General features: G+C 43.1%; 1 non-coding gene across 1 annotated transcript; it reads right to left on the bottom strand.

The window, feature by feature from the left end:
* Positions 1-18902: 18902 nt before the first annotated feature.
* Positions 18903-18975, bottom strand: TRNAS-CGA (transfer RNA serine (anticodon CGA)). The gene has a single exon. It is a non-coding gene; the product is annotated as a tRNA-Ser (tRNA).
* Positions 18976-24512: the final 5537 nt, after the last annotated feature.

Here is a 24512-nt window from a genome sequence, read left to right as displayed (position 1 = left end):
CCATTAGTTGTTGACATGGTGAAGAAGTTGAAGAAGCCTATATAAATGTATTATACCTTGTTTTATTTTACTGCCCTTCCTTTATACACCTGTTTTTGTACTAATTTAGTTATCATTATAGTTGAATTGAATTGAATACTGAGAAAATATTCACAAACATAACCCAGCTAACAGAGCTAACATCGTTCAAGAGAATGCACCGAAATACCGCTAAAGGTAGGTGCCAGCCAAGGAATACGAACAACTGTTTCTACATTATATACTTGGTAGAATCTTTCTACATATTTGTGTGCGAACAATTACGTGTCAAGAATATGGATATCTCTAAAACGGTGACTTCAAATATCATTGTTTTGTGAAGAAATACACAAGATAAACATAGATGGATTGTGGTGATAATTTCCCCTGACAAGCGCCGGCGTAAAGCATGCGATGCACATTTGACGCCTTGCACAGTGACGCAGTGAACGGGATGCCTGTGCTATTGGCAAGAAATACATTGTTCAAATGGGATATTCGTTGATGGGACCCCAAAACAATTTTTGACGATTTTGTACAAACGTACTCAATCGTCAGTGTAGGCCTTTCTGATCATTAATTGGCGCATCTAGGTGCTGCCTGCAAAGGGTGTAATTTATTATCGGGTTTAAAAACTGTGCATCACTGCCGATCGCAGCACACTGTTCGGTTAAATTTTCAGTTACCCCTACCCATTTGATATAAATGACCCTAATGACGTCAGTAGGGCGAGCTATCTGACTGGCTCCCCAGGGCACGTCATTGACATTTTTCGCAAATTTATGATGAACAAACATCGTTCGTAATAGTTGGAATGTTAGTTAATTTGTTTGTATGAAAAAGTAACAGAAATAGAATGCAGAAGAACAATTTCTCAGTACACTTAGGCACTTCCGGCACACATCAAGTACCGTCTGCTTGTGTTATAACGTGCTCCGTCTTGACGAGAGTTCCGCAGTCAGTGTCGGTCTGTGTTTTCGTGAGCACCATGAATCGCCTTTGTTGCCTTGTGGGCTGCAAACGTAGTGACTTGCAATATGTCACGCTGCGACATATTGTCCCTCTGCAAGGGAGCAGACGAACGGAGTGGCTGCAGCGCATCGGACTATCGGTATCCAATCGGCGCCAGGATTTGCGCATTTGCGGCCGCCATTTTACACCAGAGGATTACAACCACAATAGTGTTTCGCGAGTCCGGTATTCGGGTAAACGCAAGCGCAAGGGGAATGGGCCTGCCCGTTTGACCATGCCGTTTCCCGGGATGAGCAGAAGTGCAAACGTGAATCGTCTACACAGAGCAGCCGCCTGATGGTACAGAGCCCAACGAAGCACAGTAGCAGTGAGGAAGTGTATTCATCTTTGTTGCTGGTGTAGATTTTTAAAGCGAAAGCTTTACTCGTGAACTTGCGATTTCGCCATGGTGGTGCTCCGAGGAGGCACATGGCGTCACAACGCGCGCCTCGTCGCGGATATTTCTCTCTCTCTCACTCCCTAATTACTACTGCACATGCGCCATCAGTAGCACCGAGTCACAGCTGTTCCGCCGCTGCGCAACGCCGCGCGTTTCCGCCGCCGCCCTCGTTTGGTATGACGTCACACCGCGTTACTCGTTGATGCGCTCGCCTCCGCTCGCTTCGCCAGCTGCGTCACATGCCTGATAACATGTAGAGGATTGAAAAGGAGAGCTCGCGTGCGCCACAGCCACTGTTGAGACGGCAGTATGGACGGCGACAATTCTGATAAGCAGGAGGAGGCCTGGAATCGACATCGGAACGAGATGAAGAGGAAACGAATCACCCAGGAAGCAGACGAACAGCGCGCCGAACGATTGGCTAAACGCCGCCACATAGCTAGACAACCAGACTAACCTGGACTTGTAGTCAAGATTAACCAAGGCTAACCATGCTAGGCCTTAGCTTTCGCTACGTATATCCTGACATAGCCGTGCTGAGCCACTGCCAATATCTTGCAAGATTGTAATTACTAACACATTGTTTTTGTACATGTTTAAAATGTTGGTTAGAGAAAGAGAGAGAGAGAGGGGGGAAGAAGGAAAGGCAGGGATGTTAACCAGACTGAGTCCAGTTTGCTACACTACACGTGGGGAGGGGAATGGGGAGTGAAAGAGAGAGAGAGAGAATAGTTAGGGGTAGGGTGTCTATAGTCGGGCACTCAAGTCTGTTGTCTTCACGTAGTGAAAAAGCGCTCGTACTGCTTTCTGGGCTAATGAACTGTGAGGCCAGGCTCCCAAGATCTTCGCTTCTGTAAATGGCCTATCATCCAGTCTATTCAAAGCACACTGGAGAGTCTGACGTTGATTATAGAAGCGAGAACAGTGGCACAGAAGATGACTAATGGTCTCTTCACACTTGCACTTTGCGCACATTGGTGAGTCCGCCACTCCAATACGATAGCTGTGGGAGCTGGTGAATACTACTCCTACCCACGGCCGACACAGCACTGTTGCGTAACGTCGTGAAAGGTTCGCCGGTAATTTAAGTTTCAGTGATGGATCGAGTCTGTATAACGACACTCAGAGTAGTGTGGTGTATGTCAGTAACTTAACGTGATGGTACGAGCGAGACTGCGAAGCCCTCGTGCAGCGTCTGCTCTCGATAAGTGTAGAAAGAGTGTCGGTGTGCCAGCCTGGGCACGTCGGGCAGCGTCATCGGCGAGGTGATTACCACGGTGACTGGTGATTACCACGGTGGGCGGTTCTTTTTCAATGTATTCGACAGCAGCGTGAAAAGCGGCCAGTTCGGAACCTGTAGATGTCGCTACGTGTGAAGTCTTAAACCTGATAACGACCGACTGAGATGGTACAACAATGGCACCCATCGAATTTTCCGAGACGGAACCCTCCATGTAAACATAGATTCGGTTAGCGTATGAACAATGCAAAAGTTCCAATGTGATCTGCTTGAGAGCCGTGGTGGTCAGGCTAGCTTTGTACACTATTCCTGGAACAGCAAGGTACACAGGAGGCTTTTTCAAGCACCACAGAGGGCATGGCGTTCTTGTTGCGGGTGAGTGCCTCAAAGACAAAGAGTGCCGGTTAGCCGCAATTGATCTGGAGAACACTGTCTTGGGTCTTTTCTCAGGCAAGCGAGCGAGATGGTGGTCAGGGACTCTGGATATATGGTGAACATGCGCCCGGAGTGCGTCGATAGCTGTATAGGTCATTATTGTGTGGTCTCTCGCGGTGGCAATTGTTGCAACGGTTGACGCATTTCGAGGTAGCCCCAGACATGTTCGAATGCTTGGCCTTGAATGCTCTGTAGGACATGGATGTTAGTTTGGTTAGCATTGGACAGCACTGGTGTGCTGTATCGCAAGTGTCCTAGGAAGAGCGTCCTGTATAGTTGAAGCATAGATGCCACGGATGGGCCCCACGTTTTACCGGCAAGGAACCTTAATATATGGGAGATATATGGAAGCAATGTTAATTCTTTGCTTGGCTGCTTAAGCTCTGTGCCGCCAGGTGGCTGGACCATGCAGACCGATCCCGTCGCTCACGTACATGTACGCTTAAGTTTCATCAGATTGAGTTTATGCCTTCATCCATCCGCCGAAAGGCCCAGCTCGCCTGTGGTTACTCCAATACCAGACACATTCGGCGCTGCTACAGGATGGTCGCAACGCACGCTGCTTCGGTAGCTCTCGCTTGGGGTCGACTGCGAAGCAGCTGGCAAAGTGGTTTCGCGCGCTCGCTCCGGGACAACCGGAAGTAGACGACACGATATGCCATCATGACGCAGAACAAGTGAAGGCGGAGCTCACTTCCAATCACTCAGCCAACGAGTTGGGGAGAATATGCATGACTATAGAGGAGGGTAATTTGCACTCATCCGTAGCTCTCTTAATATGAGGCGCTTCACACAAATTGTAGTACGAATGATTAACTTTAGCTGCTCCCTACGCGTGTACAATATCTGGTCCGAACCGTTTCAGGTGCCTTTTAAAGGTAGGGCAATAACATTTCAGACATGAATAGGACTCGCGCCAACTTGTTCACGAATCCCATTCAGTTATCGTGCGCGTTAGTGTTCTACGTCTGGAACATACCCGGGAAAAATAGGCATAAAGTGCGCGGTGAACGATGCCATTCTTTAGAGTTCCAAAGCCTGTGTTCACAGTGGCATGCCTGGTAACTCAATACAAAAAAAAATAAGCCTGGACAAGAAAGTCCTTTGAACACACTTGCACTGCCAGAAGGCCAGCTTATCACCGCATCTAAGTGGTGCCTTAGTGCGTAGGTTCGTATAGTAAGTATAAGTTCAATTATATTGCATAACAATTTCTGTAGTGTCGTTGTGCTGCTTTCGCTTCACGGGAAAACTATATAGAGCTTCGTTCTGTTGAAATGCCTACTTACGGTTACTGTCGCCCTTCGCGGTCACAACAAAGACTCCACACTTCTGTTGTCCATCATAATGCACAAGCGTCTTCAGCACCTTTCTCCCTAGAAAATATTGAGTGGACAGAAATAACGAAGATACTTTTGGAATAACATACCGGTCTAGGTAAAATTGCCTCATCAGTTCACTTGCCGCATCGTACAAGAACATTTTCAGTGTTTCCGCTTATTTGGCACACTGAGTCGACAGCTTTCACTTGCATGAAAATTGACGCAAATAGCTCCATGGTAGAGTGTTTAAGCGCGACTGAACGAGGACGTGGAAAGAAACAGATACACAGACACTTTCTTTCTACGTCCTCGTTCAGTCGCGCTTATACACTCTACCATCGATTCTAACCAACTAGCCCGCCAACGTGTTTTAACGCAAATAGGTAAAATATTTATCCATGCTTCCACTAACAGTGCTTCATCTTGCAACCATAGACATGCTAATGGGTTAAGGAGCTCCCGCGATACAGGTATCTGCTGACACATATTTTATGCGTTTCAGGTAACAAGCGTATCAGAAATCAGTATCGTATGCACTATGCGCGGCTGCAAAAAAGTTGGTCAATTCAGGTAAATTCACAATAAATGAGCCGATGTGCTGAAGCTCTAGATTATACAAATTGAGAGTGGTTGTGACTGATTACTCTTTTTTAATTTAATGGGGATGCGAAGTTACGTCATTGACTAAAAGAATGCCTCTATGATGACTGGTATAGTCATAAAGTTAACATGTTCGTCGTAATTTAGAGGTCATACAGACAGGTTGGCTATATCTCTAACCTTTGACATTTTACAGAAGGGACGATTTGACTGGGAATAAGTATAAAATATCGCTTTAAAAGTCGTCATTTCTCTTGTTTTTTGAAAGCCAAATGTAGCCCTCATTTTATTTGAAATTACCTTACTGAATGCTTTGTACATTCCAGGTATCGGCCCTTATCCTGTTTTCCAATTCTTGAACGTCGGCCTTCTTAGGGATTATTATGAACTTGTTGTTATTCCAAGTCTGTGGTAGAGTTGATGCCCGTCACCGTCGTGCCTTCTGTCCCAGCCACGGTGCCCCATTTTGATGAAGGGCGAAGGACAACGCTCGTGCACTTAGATTAAATGCGCATATACACTCTTCAGGTAAACATTGCGCCAACTTTGCCCAAGGAGTTGCAAAGCAAAAGTAATAACCAGTATTGCCAAAGAAAGTGTGATGCCCCAGTGCTGTGGGGACCCTCATAAATTTACCGAACAAGTGACGTGCAGTAAAACTCCACCGATGCGCCACCATAACGTACGTGGTGACATACTTAGGAAGCGCATTTCCAAGAAATTCATTCACATGCACGCACGAACATACCAGAAATGTTATAAAGTAATCAAAGAGGTGCGAATTTTTATTAGGTGTTTTTTTCCAGGCCATAATTCTCCTTGAATGTACACAATACATGCGACACAGCGTTAGTGAAACATTGCGCAACTAGTTACAGGAGGAGAAAAAAACTAGATGAAAATTTCAGACACATCGTCACCATCACTAGGCAAGTGCTAACATACACATAGAATGTGGACGCACTAAAGAAAGACACCGATATTTATTTACATAATCATGAGGATGAAAATATTCAAGTACGTTGTTTGAAAGGCAATATTGTCCGGAGAGTCGTTAGAGAAAAGGGGAATAGACGGCAGTCTGCTAAAACCGGGGAAATGGGAGGAAACACCCTGCAGCAGTAGGATGGGAGACATAATTTAGCCTTGAGTGGGTATTTATTTATTTATTTATTTATTTATTTATTTATTTATTTATTTATTTATTTATTTATTTATTGAGTACCTGCATCGCCTTAGAAGGCATTACAGCAGGGGGGTGCATACATATCTACATCAGTCTACACTCATTTCAACACACAAAGCGCGGTAAAACGTTTCATTACATTGTATACCAACAATATTTGACGAGAGAGCATTCCACTCCCTCTTGGTCCTGTAAAAAAATTCATAACGCAAGGTGTCACCCTTAAAAGAAATTCATGGAGTTTCAAGGCATGGTCTCTTCTACGGGAAATGTACGATGGTAATTTAATATATTTGGTCCTGTCGATGCCTATTTTAGAATAGTAAACACTGTGAAAAAATTTGAGTCTGAGGCACTTTCTTCTATCCTTTAGATCTTGCCAAGAAAGCGTGCGCTTGCCTTCGGTAATACTGAGGTTTTTGTCGTAATTACCAAGAACGAATCGAACCGCCCTATTCTGAAATTTTTCAAGTAAATCGACTAACTGACACGTATAAGGATCCCAGCAGATGCAAGTGTACTCAAGTACCGAGCGTACGTGAATAAAATACAGCTGTTCTTTCAATTTACTAGGCAATAGGCCAGAATTTCGACGGAGAAAGCCCAACTTTCGTGCCGCCTTCTTTCTTACCTCCTGTACATGCCTGTTCCACCTTAAATCCGAGGTAAACCAAACTCCCAAGTATTTACATTCCGTAACCCTGCTTAGAGTAACGCTATTTAATTTGTACTCGTATGTCTTGTATGAATGTTTCCTTGTAAAGGTGATGTTTAAACATTTTGAAACGTTAAGTGACATTTCCCATTTCGCACACCAAGTTGAAAGTTTGTCTAAATCACTCTGAAGTGCATAAAAATCGGAATCACTGTCAATAACCCTATATACTACGCAGTCGTCTGCAAACATCCTGAAAGATGACATAATACCACTAGTGATATCATTTATATATAATAAAGACAAGAGGGGCCCCAACACAGAGCCTTGGGGTACTCCAGAGGTCACTGCAGCAAGATCAGAGGAGATGCCATTGAGAACCACAGACTGTCGTCTATGTGAAAGATATTCAGATATCCATGCAATTACCTTTTTGTGCAACTTGTAAGCGTGTAATTTGTTAATAAGTAGGTCGTGAGCCACAACGTCAAATCCTTTACGAAAATCTAGAAAGATGCAATCAATTATCTGCCTTTTGTCTATTGCTCGAGCCAAATCGTGAATGAATTCTACAAGCTGCGTAGTACAAGAAAAACCCTGCCGAATTCCATGTTGGTTTGCATTTAATAGATTATTTTTAACTAGATGTGACATAATACAACTATATATAACGTGTTCCATTATTTTACATGTAATACTAGTCAAAGACACCGGTCTGTAGTTCTCAATGCAGTTTTTGGGCCCACTTTTGTGTACAGGCACGACATTTGCCAATTTCCAGTCGGTGGGCACGGCACCCATGTCTAAACATTTTTGGAATAGACGGCGTAAATACATGCACAACGATTCACAACAACTACTAAGCATTGCTGCTGCTATATTGTCTGGTCCATTCGCCTTTCTGGGAGAAACATTTTCTAATAGCTTGCGTACACCTTCCAAAGCAAACTCAACTTCGGGCATTTCTTCATTGCATAGCGAAAAATCAAGACTTACAACCCGAAACTGGCGATTACAAAAACACAGAAGAAAAATAGGTACCAAATGCTTCAACTTTGCGCTTGTCATCATCAAGTACGGTGCCTAAGTATTCAAGAGGAGAGGGACAGAATTGTCGTTCTGTCCACTATGCCGAATATACTTCCAAAATTCTTTGGGATCTTCTACCAACCATTCCCCAAGACGAGCAAAATAAGATTCCTTAGCCGATTTGGCTGAATTCTCAAAATCAAGCTTTAGCCTCTTTAGTTTGGATAAGTCTTCCAGGGACCTGTGTTTTTTATACTTTAAGTATACCCTCCGCACCCTGCGCAGCAAGATGCGCTGTTCCTGCCGAAACCACGGTTTATCTTTATCACGTTTAGATGAAAGCATCCGAGTTGGAACGAACTTATCTCGAAGATAGAAGACCTTTTCTTTAAAGCTTTCCCACAACTGTTCAACGCTCAAATCATCCGCTAATGTGTCAAACGTTGGGAAGTACAAATCTAACGACTGAATTATAGAACAGTAATCAGCCTTACTATACAAGAACACTTTTCTAGGCGGTTTTTTCGCTATTGGCACATTTGTAACACTAACGTCAGCAATAAAAATATTATGGTCGCTCAATCCAGGTAGTGCATGAACGTCTGATACAATACCAGACCCATTACACAATAGCAAGTCCAAGACATGGCCAGTACCATAATCACGCGACGCACTGAGGACATATTGTTCAAATGCATGAGTGTCCATTAGATCAAAAAACGAGGAGTACAAACAACCACTAACAGAGTTCCTGGGAACTGCACATGACCAGTCAATTTCAGGTAGGTTAAAGTCCCCTCCGATCAAAAGACGGTCATTTTTCAAACATTGTTGCTTAATAATTTCCTGTTAGTGGAAGTAGGCAAGCTATGGAGACTGGGTTACGATTAGATTTATCGCCATTTACCTTATCGCCATTTACCGCCATTGGAATATGAACCTGGCAACGTTTAACGCTGGAACGTTATCTAGTTAGGCGAGTCTAGCAGTGCTATTGGAGGAATTAGAGGGCAGTAAATGGGATCTAATAGGGCTCAATGAAGTTAGGAGGCCAAAAGAAGCATATACAGTGCTAAAAAGCGGGCACGTCTTGTGCTACCGGGGCTTAGCAGAGAGACGAGAACTAGGAGTCGGATTCCTGATTAATAAGAATATAGCTGGTAACATACAGGAATTCTATAGCATTAACGAGAGGGTGGCATGTCTTGTTGTGAAACTTAATAAGAGGTACAAAATGAAGGTTATACAGGTCTACGCCCCTACATCTAGTCATGATGACCAGGAAGTCGAAAGCTTCTATGAAGACGTGGAATCGGCGATGGGTAAATCAAAACAAAATACAGTATACTGATGGGCGATTTCAATGCCATGGTAGGCAAGAAGCAGGCCGGAGACATGTCAGTGGGGGAATATGGCGCAGGCTCTAGGAATAGCAGAGGAGAGTTATTAGTAGAGTTTGCAGAACAGAATAATATGCGGATAATGAATACCTTTTTCCGCAAGCGGGTTAGCCGAAAGTGGACGTGGAGGAGCCTGAATGGTGAGACTAGAAATGAAATCGACTTCATACTCTGCACGAACCCTGGCATCATACAAGATTTAGACGTGCTCGGCAAAGTGCGCTGCAGTGACCATAGGATGGTAAGAACTCGAATTAGCCTTGACTTGAGGAGGGAACGGAAGAAACTGGTACATAAGAAGCCAATCAATGAGTTAGCGGTAAGAGAGAAACTAGAGGAATTCCGGTACAAGCGACAGAACAGGTATTCGGCTTTAACCCAGGAAGAGGACCATAGTGTTGAAGCAATGAACGACAATCTTATGGTCATCATTAAGGAGTGCGCAATAGAAGTCGGTGGTAACGCCGTTAAACAGGAAACCAGTAAGCTATCGCAGGAGACGAAAGATCTGATCAAGAAACGCCAATGTATGAAAGCCTCTAACCCTACAGCTAGAATAGAACTGGCAGAACTTTCTAAGTTAATCAACAAGCGTAAGACAGCGGACATAAGGAACTATAATATGGATAGAATTGAACAGGCTCTCACGAACGGAGGAAGCCTAAAAGCAGTGAAGAAGAAACTAGGAATAGGCAAGAATCAGATGTTCAAGTGTGTTCTTTATTTTATTCAAGTGTGTTCTTTATTTGCATAATAATCAGGTTACAAATGGGGATTATACATACATACAGAGGGAGGTCCCATAGTCAACAGACTGTACAGGGGACCTCCCATTACAAATGAGTAGAATATATAAATACAACGCAGCTATATGCAAACACAAAAGACGCCATATTAAGTTAGTCACTAGCTTACGCTGTAAAATATTTAACGACACAAAACACTTATTAATATAATGATAACGATGAAATTGTTATATTGAGTGCAAAAATTTACGAAGGTTTGATTTGAATGTGTAAAAATGAGAGAATATCTTAATATGACACGGTAATGAGTTCCAAAGTAATGTGGCTGAAAAATTAGTAGTAAATTTACCATAATTAGTTCTAGGTTTTGGTAGTAAATAGCTGTTGGTAGAAGCGAAACGGGTAGACGTGGAATATGGATACTGGCTGGTAGTAATTATGGGGAACGGGAGCTTTCCGTTGACAGATTTATAAACAAGTATTCCAAGTGAGTATTTATTTAGTTTCTGTAACGATAAAATGCCGTTAGATCTGAGCAATGGAGATGCTTCCGATGTGTAGCTGCTACGTGTAATGATGCGAATTGCTTGATTTTGGGTATGCTGTAGTGGAGATAAATGTGTCGAATACGTGTTTCCCCATGATGATATGCAATAGTTAATATGCGTGTGAATAAAAGCGTAGTAGAGGGAGATGAGTGTCTTCATATTAAAGAAATTGCGAACTTTAATTAATATTCTAATTCCATATGCTGCCTTCTTTGTTAAGTATAAAACATGCTCGTCAAATTTTAGGTGTTTATCTAATATGACGCCAAGAAACAGTGCACTATCAGTAGGATAAAGTACACTGGAGGCAAAGGTTAGCGATGGATACACTGAGATATGTTTTTGTTTAGCTGAGAAGATGACGAAGTTAGATTTGGCAGTATTAATGTGTAGTTTGTTTTGTTGGCACCAGGTTACAATATTTGCCGCGTCGTGATTAAGCTTACGCATCAATGAATCAATACTTTTGTCTGAGGAGAAGATGGTAGTGTCGTCAGCGTAAAGGATACAGTCAGAGGACTTTAGGTACTTTGGGAGGTCATTAATGTATATTAAAAACAAGAGAGGTCCTAATATAGATCCTTGTGGTACACCAATGTTAGTTGTTTTAGGGTGCGAGTAAGTGCTGGAGATTGATACAGTGTATTCTCTATCTTTCAAATAGTTACGTAGTAATTGCAGTGCCGGGCCAGTTATACCAATAGAGTCTAATTTAGCAAAAAGGATGTTATGAACAAGTGAATCGAATGCTTTAGAGAGGTCAATAAATAATGCACCAGCGTAATTTCCAGTGTCAATTGCCTGCCGAATCTTGTCTGTTAGAAATATTAATGCCAAATCAGTTGAGTAACCTTCCCGAAACCCAAATTGATTTGGTGATAGGATGCAAAATTTTGATAAATAGCTTGATAAGCGTGTTACGATTAGTTTTTCGATAATTTTACTGAAGAATGAAAGTATAGCTATAGGGCGGTAGTTAGATGTTAGACGCTTATCTCCCTTCTTGAAAACAGGGATTATTTTGGCTTTCTTCAAAGAACTTGGATAGATTCCTGTTTTAAAGATAAGGTTCACTATGTGACAGAATATTTCAGATATTAGGTAAGCTATCGTTTTTATGAGAGATGGGCTGAAGTTATCGAGACCAGGTCCTGTATTTTTTAGACTTGAAATGACTGTGACTATGTCTTCGGGTGTTGCGGGATGAAGGAAAAAGCTATGGGGCACACGGGGGTAAGTCTCGGTCAATGAATCTTCGCACTCTTCGTTATCTGCACAGAAGGAATTAATGAAGGAGTTTGCAATCTCCAAGGGAGTATCAAGGAGAAGATCCCCCGATTGTATCATAGTTATTTCGGAATTATGATTCGACCGACCTAAAAAAGAGTTTAATACTTTCCATTGCTTTCTGACATCATTACCTGCAGACTTAATTTCATTTTCATAATACGCCGTTTTAGCCTGTTTGAGCAGTTTTCCTAGTAAGTTAGAATATTTGTTATACCTTTCGTGAAGTGCTGTGTTAAATGGCAGTTTTTTTGTTTTTCTGTAAAGGTTATCTTTTTTCCTTAAGCAATTTAGCAAACTGGTGGATAACCATGGGTTACGAGGAGCTGAAAACGTTTTTTTACAATTCATTAGTACCGTGGAATCTGAAATAGCTTTAGAAATTATTTGTGAGAATGTATTATAGGCAGTTTCAGGGTTATCACATACCATTACTGGGGACCAGTCTGAAGCGGCAATTAATTCAATAAAAATTGACGAATTAAACTTCTTTCTGGTGAAGCTTGCATCGGTAATGCGAGCAGTAGAAGTTAAGCGCACGAATGTTGGGTAATGATCGGTTATTGAAGCTTCGACAACGCCACAGTCAGGGTTAGTAAGAAGATTGGATACTATGTGGTCGATAAGCGTGCCCTGTTTATCCGTGGGACAACGAGTCGGAAGGGTAATTAGGTTTTCATATCCGAACCCATTGAGGCAGCTAACGTAGTCATTAAGTAGTGTATTGGATGTATCTAAAAGGTTAATATTAATATCGCCCATGATAATGACATTTTTCTGTTCGAATGTTAAATTATGTAGCAAATTACCTAGGGCTAAGCAAAACGCGCTTCCAGATGATGAGGGTGAACGATAGATGCAGCCAACTATTAGGTTTTTCTTATCTTGTGAAAAGAATGTATCATCAAATTCGACCCAGACAGATTCACAGTTCGCCACGTTGAGTGTCAAGTCAGATCGCCTGTGAAAACGCAACTCTGAGGACACAAAAATAGCAGCACCATCATGATTACTGTTATCACGGTGGCAGTATTCGGCTGAGTACGAAGGAAAGCAATACAAGTTATTGTGGGAAGCGGAGAGCCAGGTTTCACTAACGCAGATAACAGAAAAATTATGAAGGGTAGATGATAAAAAATTTGTGATGCCATCCATGTTTTTTTGCAGACTTCGCGCATTGAAATGGATTAGTGAACGGCAGTGCGATGAAAAATAAGCCTCAAGTTCTTCAGGTAAAAAGTACATAGCCATTGGACAGAATTTAAAAATTGAAAGTTGGGAGGCCTATGCAAAGTTAGGTAATGATAGATAGGTCAGAATCAGAAGCGATGCGAAATACCCGACTATCGGGAGATTTCCGCACTTTGATTTGACAGTTTTCTGTCCAGATGAACTGCCAACCTTTTTCCTTCTTTAAGGCAAGCGTCCTGGAGAACAAACGCTTATTGTCTGGCGATAGATGCTCATTGATGAATATCGCCTGCGAGTGCTCTCCTGAAAACCCTATATTTCGGGTATTCAGTCGGGCCTTTCGCGCCTTCTTCATGAATTCAGTTTTTTTTGATCGAGAGCAAAACCGCACGATTATATTCTTTTGGCCAGACTTTGCTGGTACGCGATGAACTGTGTCGACATCTGCGGCTGAGACTGGGCAGTTGATTTTGTCGGCGATGGTAGTCAGGATTGCGGTACAATCCTCTCCCTGGGTACAGGGTACCCCCTTTATTTCTAAGTTATTTAATCTTGAGTATTGCTCAAGGTCAGCTACTTTCCTTTTCTAAAAATTCTAAAAAAAAATATCGAGAGTGATAAAAGCAACCGACCTGTGAAACCAAGGAAGTTTGCTTAGTTGCGTGCTTGAGGATGCAACTGCTGCTGCTACAACAGTGATGCTCTCGTCGGGACGGCTTTTATGGCAGGAATCCGGACTGCGTAGAGTGCAGCTTGGGGGTGGTTTCAGCGGAGTGCGCGCCGAGATCAGCAGGGTAGTCAGCGCCGCGCAGGCGCGTGTACGATGCAAGGATGACCAGCCAGGCAGTCACCGCAGCTATCCAAGGGACAGCCGATGCAGCTAGCCTGTGAAACCAAGGAAGTTTGCTTAGTTGCGTGCTTGAGGATGCAACTGCTGCTGCTACAACAGTGATGCTCTCGTCGGGACGGCTTTTATGGCAGGAATCCGGACTGCGTAGAGTGCAGCTTGGGGGTGGTTTCAGCGGAGTGCGCGCCGAGATCAGCAGGGTAGTCAGCGCCGCGCAGGCGCGTGTACGATGCAAGGATGACCAGCCAGGCAGTCACCGCAGCTATCCAAGGGACAGCCGATGCAGCTAGCCTGTGAAACCAAGGAAGTTTGCTTAGTTGCGTGCTTGAGGATGCAACTGCTGCTGCTACAACAGTGATGCTCTCGTCGGGACGGCTTTTATGGCAGGAATCCGGACTGCGTAGAGTGCAGCTTGGGGGTGGTTTCAGCGGAGTGCGCGCCGAGATCAGCAGGGTAGTCAGCGCCGCGCAGGCGCGTGTACGATGCAAGGATGACCAGCCAGGCAGTCACCGCAGCTATCCAAGGGACAGCCGATGCAGCTAGCCTGTGAAACCAAGGAAGTTTGCTTAGTTGCGTGCTTGAGGATGCAACTGCTGCTGCTACAACTGCTGCTATGTGTGCGTTAAGAGACAAAGCCGGCAATATCGTTACTAATATGGATGAGATAGTTCAAGTGGCTGAAGAGTTTTATAGAGATTTATACAGTACCAGTAACCCCCACGACGATAAGGTGAGAGAGAATAGTCTAGAGGAACTTGAAATCCCACAAGTAACACCGGAAAAGGTAAAGTACGCCTTGGGAGCTATGCAAAGGGGGAAGGCAGCTGGGGCGGATCAGGTAACAGCAGATTTGTTTAAGGATGGTGGGAACACTGTCCTAGAAAGATTGGCCGCCCTATATATATACAATGCTTCATGACCTCGAACGTACCGGAATCTTCGAAGAACGCTAACATAATCCTAATCCATAAGAAAGGGGACGCCAAAGACTTGAAAAATTATAGACCGATCAGCTTACTGTCCGTTGCCTACAAAGTATTTACTAAGGTAATTGCAAATAGAATCAGGAATACCTTAGACTTCTGTCAACCAAAGGACCAGGCAGGATTCCGTAAAGGCTACTCAACAATAGACCATATTCACACTATCAATCAGGTGATAGAGAAATATGCGGAATATAACCAACTCTTATATATAGCCTTCATTGATTACGACAAAGCATTTGATTCAGTCGAAACCTCAGCAGTCATGAAGGCACTACGGAATCAGGCTGTAGATGAGCCATATGTAAAGATACTGGAAGATATCTATAGCGGTTCCACAGCCACCGTAATCCTCCACAAAGAAAGCAACAAAATCCCAAAAAAGAAAGGCGTCAGACAGGGAGATACAATATCTCCAATGCTATTCACAGCATGCTTACAGGAGGTATTCAGAGACCTGGAGTGGGAAGAATCGGGGATAAAAGTTGATGGAGAATACCTTAGCAACTTGCGATTCGCTGATGATATTGCCTTGCTTAGTAACTCAGGAGACCAATTACAATGCATGCTCACTGACCTGGAGAGGCAAAGCAGAAGGGTGCGTCTGAAAATTAATCTACAGAAAACTAAAGTAATGTTTAACAGTCTCGGGAGAGAACAGCAGTTTACGATAGGTAGCGAGGCACTGGAAGTGGTAAGGGAATACATCTACTTAGGGCAAGTAGTGACCACGGATCCGGATCATGAGACTGAAATAACCAGAAGAATAAGAATGGGCTGGGGTGCGCTTGGCAGGCATTCTCAAATCATGAACAGCAGGTTTGCCACTATCCCTCAAGAGGAAAGTTTATAAGAGCTGTGTCTTACCAGTACTCACCTACGGGGCAGAAACCTGGAGGCTTACGAAAAGGGTTCTGCTGAAATTGAGGACGACGCAACGAGCTATGGAAAGAAGAATGATAGGTGTAACGTTAAGGGATAAGAAAAGAGCAGATTGGGTGAGGGAACAAACGCGGGTAAATGACATCTTAGTTGAAATCAAGAAAAAGAAATGGGCATGGGCCGGACATGTAATGAGGAGGGAAGATAACCGATGGTCATTAAGGGTTACGGACTGGATTCCAAGGGAAGGGAAGCGTAGTAGGGGGCGGCAGAAAGTTAGGTGGGCGGATGACATTAAGACGTTTGCAGGGACAACATGGCCACAATTAGTACATGACCGGGGTAGTTGGAGAAGTATGGGAGAGGCCTTTGCCCTGCAGTGGGCGTAACTAGGCTGCTGATGATGATGATAGGGATAAGAGGGCTGCATAGAAAATGTGTCGGGAAGCCCATAGTAGGGGTGGACAAACTGAAAGTGGGTGTGGGTCAAATTATAATTTAGGGGTGGGCCGATTGAAATTTGGGGTGAGTCAACTTTATTTATGGAGTGGATGAACTTTCAATCTTGGCAGGGGCCAGGCTAAATTTGGGGGTAAGTATACATGAAATTTGGGGGCGGGCTAGCCTAAATTTGGGGAGTTAAAGTTTGGGAGTGGGCCAAATTGAAATTTGGGTTTGGGCCAACCTAAACTTGAGGGACAGCCAACATGAAATTGGGGGAGGGGCCAACTTGAAATTTAACGGGGGGAGGGGCCAGTTGAACTTTGTAGATATGCTTGCGCATACTTAACTCCAGTGAAGTTTCTTCATATTTGCCTCGTTTGTTATTTTTTGTTTTTTTTTTGCTCCCTTACGCCTTTTCTAGGCTTAAATTACGTTATTCCGAGGTAAAGTTGAGCATGCCGTTGTTTTTATTGATGCACACAGAAGGATTTATGAATTTACAAATCAGGTACCACTCACACGCTTCTCGATGGTAGTGTACTTGTAATCCAAACAGTGGAACGATGATTGTAAATGTCTCTAAAGAGTGCCCGCGTGTGCTTATATTGGTTGGCTTTAGGCTACCACTTTAAAGCTGGACCTTTTGGATAGAATTTGCGTGTCTTTTATCGTTGTGAAAGGATATTCCGCAAGGAATCTCTTTCTGTCCAATGCATTGCGCCCTGCCAGTTGTACACTCGAAGCGGTAACTATAAATATAAAGGTGCCACTCTCACGGTCCGGTCATCAATTTTTTTAAAAAGGGATAAAAAGGCTGTGCTGTCTTTTTCGGCTGCAGTGCTGTTAATCAGAGGATACACTTTGCACCGTAGTTCACCTCAAGGCGCGCAGACTCGGAATGTCTAACCCCCGTATTCTTTTAACGCATTTAACATGGATCCTGCTACTTACATTAGTTTTAATCGTTCTAGAGAAACACGTCACAAGCATGACTTTACGATTAATGAATACTCTTGTGCTAACAACACATATTACTTTTCCCTTTTCCCTCGAGCCATAAGAGAATGGAACGGCCTAGATAAATCTATAACTGCGCAGGATTCCTTGAAAAAGTTCGCTGAGCTCGCTGCCTTGTCAGTCTTGACAACAATCCAGACCTGATGATCACGTTCAGACTGTATTGATTTTGTGTTGTTGCCCACTCGGTGCGTAACTGGCATATTACTATACTGTATACTGTTTGTATTATTGCCCGCTTGATGTGTAACTGGCGTATTACTGTACTGCACTGTATTCCTGTATCTTGCTGATAAATCCACTCCTGTAACAGTCCCAGTGGGACTAACAGTATGTTAAATAAAAAATAAATAAATAAATAAATGCATCTTAACTTGAAGCCCATGCTTGACTTGATTTTAATGACGTCTGCCATGAACGCACTGAAAGAAACGGAATGAGTATCTTTGGCGCGTTCGCAACAGGCATCATTTATATCAAGTCAAGCATGGGCTTCAAGTCAAGATGCATTTCTGAATACGGCGGTAAGACTTCATTCATTAGCGCACGCGCAGTGTATTTGTTCTCCTTGTCGTCCTCTTTGTGAGTGCAGCACCAACCCAAATATTTCCTATGCGTCCTCTCTCTTCAGCAGATAACTCTCGATGCCAAGTTAAACGAATATCCTGCTCAATAACGAACTAAAACTTGAAGACAGTTTAGGTCTGCATATGAAATCCTTCAGTTATGTGTGGTTGAGTTCATGCTGTATGATTTGCTTCGAAAAGCATTTGTATGGTTATTTATTCTACCGTGTATTTTTGAAACCTGCGTCAGCATGAAGTAATTTGGCACAAATCTAGCTGAAATTTGGCGTTGCCTTAATACTACATAGCGCACGCGAACATCCGAACTTAATTAGTACCAGTTAATCTAAGCGCTTTCGGGACATCACATTTCAAACATGATTTTTCGCAGAAATTCCTGACGTTCATGATATCCATATATATCAATCAATATGCACCATTAAAGACAGATTCGATAAACTGTAGGGCCATTTGACCTTCGTAGACGATCTCAGGAGCTCATGTGGGTTTAGTTATGTAGAATAGCGAAAATATTGGTTTTACTGCAATGCATCGCATGCGATATCTGGAAGTTCCATATTCTAAATTCATGTAGTACAATAAGTGCTAAGGCAAATGTAATATACATGTAGCTGCTTTTTATATGTTGTAGCGGGTCTAGCACCAAGAAACTACGCACCACCATGTGTTCTGCAATGTAATGGAAATCTAACTTTTCGCCTTACCATGGACTTCCTGCGTTTCAATGACCAGCGGTTCTGACCTAGGCACTGGAGCAAGGGAATCTTCTCCTGCAATATGAAAGAACAGTAAAACGTGAGACCAGTTGAGTGTAGGATGTTCTAAAGAATTAAGAAATGTTAAATCACAAGAGATGTCGCCTATGCTGCTCTGGAGAAGGTGTCCAGCAGCCACAACATATATATATATATATAAATATATATATATATATATATATATATATATATATAGTCATATCATAAGAAGCCAACAAACACTGATACCAAGGACAACACAGGGGAAATTACTTGTGCCTAATAAATGAAATAAAGAAACGGAGAAATAATGAAAATTACAGTGGATGAAAAAACAACTTGCCGCAGGTGGGAACCGAACCCACGACCTTCGCATTTCGCGTGCGATGCTCTACCAATTGAGCTACCGCGGCGCTGTTTCCCTGTAAAGTTTCTTGGGTATTTATGCGTCCTAGTAGAACCCTGGAGTGACGCCTGCGGCAAAAAGGACTTTCCACGTCCGCCGCCAAGGTCTGTGAGTGGTGGCGCTGGCTAACACTTCCAGGGTTCTAGTAGGACGCATAAATACCCAAGAAAGTTACGAGAGAGCACCGGATAAATCTTTTTTTGTTGACGAGCGGCACACACCCTGTTGGTTCAGAAACCACCAACGCTTGGATTGGAACCCTATTGCCTAAGCACAGCAGGCCGATGCTCTCCCAATTGAATCACGTTCTACCCAGTGACCCGACCTGACTTGAAAGGCGTATGCCGATGAAAAACACACATACCGCAAACTGCGTGGTGCTCTTAAAGAACGATAACTGCATTTGAAAGAAATGCGCAGGAACAATCGATGATGATTGTCAAATTGAGGGGTAGCTTCTTATACAAGTTGCTGCATATGTCGAAGCCATTTGTGAATCAAGGATCCTTAATGGGTACATAAAATTTACAGAAACCTTACAGAGAGCAGGGAGGCAGCGCGGGAGGGAGAGGAACAACTTCTTCTCTTCCCGAAACGGTGTATTTTACGCATCAGAGCGCTGTCGCGCACGACGTATCTTGAAAGCTATCTGCAGGCAGTGCACACCTTTGTGCGTCCAGTGTTCTCGCCGCTCAGTTTGCGTTGAAGCAATAGACAGCACGAAGGTCTCTTTACTCGCTGCGCCTACGATGCTTGCTCGCGCTAGCTTTTTCACAGCGAGTGTCTGCGATCATCGAGTGCGATGTGTTCACGTTTGGCTGTGCGCACTAACGTCATGGTTTTATTTCAGTCAGTAAAGGAATGTTTCCAAGTTTATACAGCCGGCAGATATAGTATCCCCACTTGGTATAGATGTCTAATAATTGGTTATTGCAATCGATGCTTCCCACTACAGGCGAAACTGCGACATTTTTTCCAGCGTGTGGCTAAACTGAGACAAACAAGTGACTAAAATTTCTGTACATTTTGCCATGAAGTGAATAAAATTCATGAAATACGTAATTTCTTTCTCAACCCCAACCGAAAGGCGGCCTCAAGGCAATGAAACTGACGCCATCAATTCGCGCTTACCAGCGCACCACCATAGTGCTAAACCCCCATGGCGGGTGCATTGCATGAAAATCAAACCACTGTTGATAACGTAGACATATTGTGACAGCTTTTTCTATATTTTTTCAGTCCCGGTGACATGCTGTGCCTACTGGACTAGACCAAGACCTGCTATATAAACAAACTGGCCAACTTTTTAGTGCAAGGCAGACCTACAAAGTGTGTAACACTTGTTGTGTCTGTAGACCCCGATAGGACGCAAATTGAAGCATCATACGTAGATATGTACCCAGTGTTTGCCTCAAGTTCGGTTTTCACAAAACTTTGGCTATGGCTCGATCTGGTTGACTATCTTCAGCAATCTGGAATTTCTTACTTGCTTTTGAGCATATCTATACTTGCAGAAGTATTGGCAAATTCGCTAGAACTGTTAAATACAACGTAAGGAGTTAGGCGCACTATAGTATCAGCTAAAATACAATGAGGCTTCTACCCAAACGTTTAACATGCATCTAGTGTCCGTACATGTGATAGCTTCCAGCAATTTTCGTTCGGCCCGTTCTAGCAGAAGGATTTTACTATCCGAATATATTTAGGAAACAACGGTAGCGGCAGCTGATATCGTACTTTTCATACTATAGTCGGCAGACTATGCAAATCTGAATGTTGACATTTTGCGGAGTGCACGCTCTCTAAGGAAGCGAACTAATGAAATAACAGTATTTCTGAAGATTGGAGCCGCGCTTCAATATAACGAAGCCGCACTCTGCCTGCAAGCTTTTCTCCTGCTAAATGACACACGAAAAGCAATTCTGCAAGGGCTGTCGCTTGGACACGAGCAATAGTTTCTGCTCTTTCGGGTGGCTCGGAATATTCGGAAGTTCTATGAAACATGTCCTCGGAAACCTGAAAAAACTTTAAAAAATGCAAGCGAATGCTTCACTTTCAGGGAATTGTTCACGCTCGCTGTAGTCGACCGTGTACAAGAACAAAACTCTGAAGGCAATGAAAACATTGAGAAACCGATCGTCGAATCCAACATGCTTTTCTTGTGGTTTCACAACTGCTACAAGAGTGATTTTGATGGATTTCATTCGTGACTGCAATATACAGCCCAATAAAGGACCCACGCTGTTACTGGTTGACCATCAAATGTCAGTTTACCTACTGTGCACTGAATGCAGAACACCTAAATCACTTAACCCATTTAATAATTAAGGCCATTACGCAATACAGCTTGTGAGGACAGTAGCCCCAAAAATACGATACGTGTTTACTTGCAGGATATATAGTTACTGATTACGAAGAATTCAAGATGAAGAAAGAAATCGAAACGCTTATACCCAAATTTTTCTAGTCGCGGAACACAGTTGATCACCTTAGGCCTGCAAATTTTACGCTTTTTGGTGCTCGTGAAAGCAGATGTATAACTCCCCGACCTGCGTTAATTTTTTTTTCCCGTCGGTAACGTACGCGTTGCGGAAGCAATTGGACTTAAGGTGGACGGAAGGAGTCGGAGGAGTCAGGAGTCGAATAAAGCACAACACATTTAAATATCGGTGGGGAAAAATAGCAGCGGAGAGATTGATACGACTGCATCCGTTACATGAATCGGTAGCCGTAAGGAAGGTGGAGGAGTTACAGGAATATAAAAATGATGAAACACATATACACAGAAATGCTAGAATGAAAATAATGTATAGCATACTATCTATCTATCTATCTATCTATCTATCTATCTATCTATCTATCTATCTATCTATCTATCTATCTATCTATCTATCTATCTATCTATCTATCTATCTATCTATCTATCTATCTATCTATCTATCTATCTATCTATCTATCTATCTATCTATCTATCTATCTATCTATCTATCTATCTATCTATCTATCTATCTATCTATCTATCTATCTATCTATCTATCCTCTTACGCCATGCGTAGCCGCCTATGAAAGATAAAGACCCCCGCCCCTCCCTCGGCGCCGTGCCCGCTATGGAACACGGCGCGCTTCCGCCCCACCTTCCTCCCTTACGGGCACCAGATGGAGCCACGATCTTCGGTACACCGACGCACACTTTCACTTCCACCCACTGCAGACGGCGCGTGGCCGAGATATACTCGCACTAAGGACTTAATACGAAACATCACGGCAACGCCGACTGTCACGGCGTAAATGCAGCTGGAGTGCCCGGATAATTGCTATTGCAATAAAATCAGAGACTACAGAACATTACTTCTCTTTCCTTGTTTCGTCGCTTACGGCTCATCCAGGTCAGTTTCGAAGTGAATCACGAAGGCCAATTTTCAACCCTCCTGCAATCAGCCTTATGACTTTTGGCATGCAATATTTCAGTGGGCGCACTGTGAAGTTAGAACTGCTACTATGTCCTTACAGAATAGGGTCTCTAGCAATAAAAATACATTCGGCATACCATAGGACCTCACAATTATCATTGACCTCTACGTTTTGTAGGAAACGCGAATGCAGGCGAGAACATTAGATCTGCACGAGAAAAGTTCTCAAAATGTGTTTCACAAAAGAGTGATTTGGTAAGAGCCCAGAATGAATTAACAGGCTGGGTCATTATTCTTGACGTGCTGAAGGAGTAGAAAAAAGTCTAAAGATATTTGTACCAGAACGTGACTGATTCATTTGCCTACATTGTGAAGTGTCGGTGTATTGGTGAACAAGGCACTCAAAAAACCATCGCGGTTTAATGGTTAGACACCGGGTTGCTGTGCTGGATGTCAGACATTTCACTCTATCATAGCTAAGAATTTATTTTCTTGATAAAGTGAAGTGGTACACGCCCCTATACCTACAGCAAGCTACCAAGAATGAGGCAAAGAATGCTTCTTATCAAAACAATATAAATATTTCTCAATGATAAAGGAATTGGCGTCAGTGAAAACAAGGCACTGTAAGGTGGCTAACTTTTCGATGGAGTTGTCACATCAGAAATTTGTAGGGATAAGACAGAATCTAGGAACAATAAGGAGGTAACTTAAGATTGCTTAGAAGTACCATTGCCTTTCGATAAAATGAGTCTTCTGGTGGAGCTGTCTTTTGTGGTGTATGAAACATCGTATGTATTAGTATTGAATAAACTTGTTCTACGTCTCCTTTTTGTTTTTCTATCGTCTCGAATAGGGGGTAACCATATCATGTTGTAATTTCTAGCTTGCGTAGAAGTACGTTGGCTTATACTGGTTATTATGCGATAAGCGCCGCCGAAGTACAGTAGGCCTTACTTTGCCACTCGTTCACTTCCATTGCACCGTAATCTCCGTTTTCCATTAACTTTGCTTCAAGTCGAATTTGTGTCCTGTAAGAGTAAAAGAAAAATATGAACTCTCATGAAACCACGGTTGGCGGATGGAGACGTAGTGTCGAACACTTGCACAATAACCAGCATAGAATGTCTACCTCTGAAGTTTTCCAATTAGTCGTTTTGAAAACTAGAGTTTACGATTCTGTTGCCTGCTGCTACGGATAATTTCTTCACAACAGAGACTCTTTGTGCTAGAAAACTGCGGGCTGTACCTGGAGCGCTTTACAACTTTCCAATGAAGCAGAGTGGCGGTCTCACATATCCTCATTGTTTTTTAGGGCGTGAAACGTAATGAGTCAATACAATCATTCAATTCTCTTAAGATGGTGCACACTGCGTTTCTTGGCACAAGTCATAGTTTTCCACTGGCTACGAAAGTGTAGTTGCATGACCAGTACTGACTGCATTTAGTATGCCCACTTGCAGGTGTTCCCGGCCTCCTCTAAAGAATCACACATTCTGTCTACAACAACGTGTAGCCTACACTTGTGCGCGCTGCCGGTAACGCACTGCACGCGCATTACGCTAGGCGAAATGGTCTGACAAGCTATTTCTAGTAGACGAGGCTATGCTTCTTGAGCCACCTTCGCAAAAGTGGCGCTGTACCACCCCAAGAGCACCGTTTACTGAACGTCATCATGACTCCGTTATTGAGGCTCGGTGAGAACAACTTACTGCAAATCGTTTCTCGCGCTTACGTCAGGCAATGGAACCATAAAAGCAAATGCGGCCTGTTAAGGAGTAAAGATAGCTGTATAGCTAAACTACGCACGTCAATGTTTTTTTTTTTTTTTTTACATTCGTTGAGGTCGGTGATATGAATTGGTGGACATCGGGCACAAAAAATGTAGCATCACCATAGCAGAGACTAAGTTGTCTACGAGAATATTAAAAGTGAACATAAGCGACAGTATGCAACTCAGTGCAACTACGTATTTTCTTCCTTTTACAATATGGCAAATGGGCTAAGGTAATCAATCCGACAGCCTACCCCATCACCTGACTCTGAACTCTTTTACGGAGGCATAGAGTGCTCCACGAGCTTGTCAGAAATGGGTCCTTCCTTGCTACCTAAGAAATTTTGTGCTCCTACGCTT

This window comes from Dermacentor andersoni, chromosome 8, assembly GCF_023375885.2.
Source record: "Dermacentor andersoni chromosome 8, qqDerAnde1_hic_scaffold, whole genome shotgun sequence".
In the NCBI taxonomy this organism is placed as follows: domain Eukaryota; kingdom Metazoa; phylum Arthropoda; class Arachnida; order Ixodida; family Ixodidae; genus Dermacentor; species Dermacentor andersoni.
Note: the sequence above shows the minus strand (reverse complement) of the source record. Positions and strands in the feature narration are given on the sequence as shown.